We start from the raw sequence: 1,211 nt of genomic DNA, 5'->3' as shown, positions 1-1,211 counted from the left end.
GGATTAGACCATGACACTTTCGTGCTGTCAATAAGGTCAAGTCGGTTAGAATCATCCTTAAAGGGGAAGTTGTAACCTAGTTCGGCTTCGAAGGATAAGCATAATTGGGCGAGTGACGAATGGTGTTTATCGAGATTGATAGGCCGAGTATGCCCATGGTGGTAGAAAACGTTTTTCAGCTTTAGAGTTAATTTATACGATGAAAGTTTCGTATAATGTTACCTTTATTCGTATGGAAGTTGTTTCCTTTGTTTCCGAGGGAGATAAAGCCTAAGAAGCTCGATACAGAGCCCGTGCGGAGTCAGTTGCGGGGTGATTTCCTGCTCGGACGTGACCAAGCAGAATGAGAGCGGATGCCAGTGAGTCGCGGAGCTAAAGAATGTGACCTTTCAGATCGTGGTGCGAGGAAGTAAAGTTTATATTGGTCGTCCAATGTCGGATCTTACAGCTTGGTTTTTTTCTATAAGGAAAATACTTTTTCGTAAAACCTTTTACGTTTACTTTCGAAAGTTACTTCGTATGACATGATCTGATTATACGAAGGATTTTTTGCATAAGTAACGGGCGACCGGTTTTTACGAATTTATTAAATTGACGCGACATATGGAGATGTCAAAATAACGATGTTTCCGCAGATTTTTGAGAAACGTTTTCGCTTTTGTTTTTATTCTTCGGTGAAAGTTTCTCTGAGTCACTCATGGAGTTTTACCAAAGGTTATTTCACCGAGATCTAGTCGCGAAACGTTTTTGTAGGTTACTCAAATGAATCAGTTAAACAGTGATAGACTTAGTCGACGAGCGGGGAGGACGTGTTCTCTTTGTCGTATTTTCTGTTACTTTTTTTCTTGATTTTGCTTTGTCGCAAATGTTTTTGATGTTTTTCCGTGAGTCGGTTGGTTCCACCGAAAATGAGAGTGATGCTTTGATGCCTGAAGATTTCTCGTATAATGATTCTTATACGAAACTCGTTTTATCAAATTGGAAAAGATCTTTATGACTTCAGCAAATCATCGACTTTCATTCGCTCGTTTCATTGCACCTCCTGTGGCAAAAAGTCGCAGCAAGGTTTTTGATTTCTCACGAACTGTGGCGTTGGCATAGGCGTTGGCCATAGGCGCAGTTGCGGCTGGAGTTTTCTTACCAGCGTTGTTGTGAACTGCGATTTTCTCTTTCGTATTTCCAGACATTGTTTTGATCAAGCGTTTTTGCGG

This window comes from Brassica oleracea, chromosome C6 (genome assembly GCF_000695525.1).
Source record: "Brassica oleracea var. oleracea cultivar TO1000 chromosome C6, BOL, whole genome shotgun sequence".
Classification (NCBI taxonomy): Eukaryota; Viridiplantae; Streptophyta; class Magnoliopsida; order Brassicales; family Brassicaceae; genus Brassica; species Brassica oleracea.
This window is presented reverse-complemented; position numbering follows the sequence as displayed.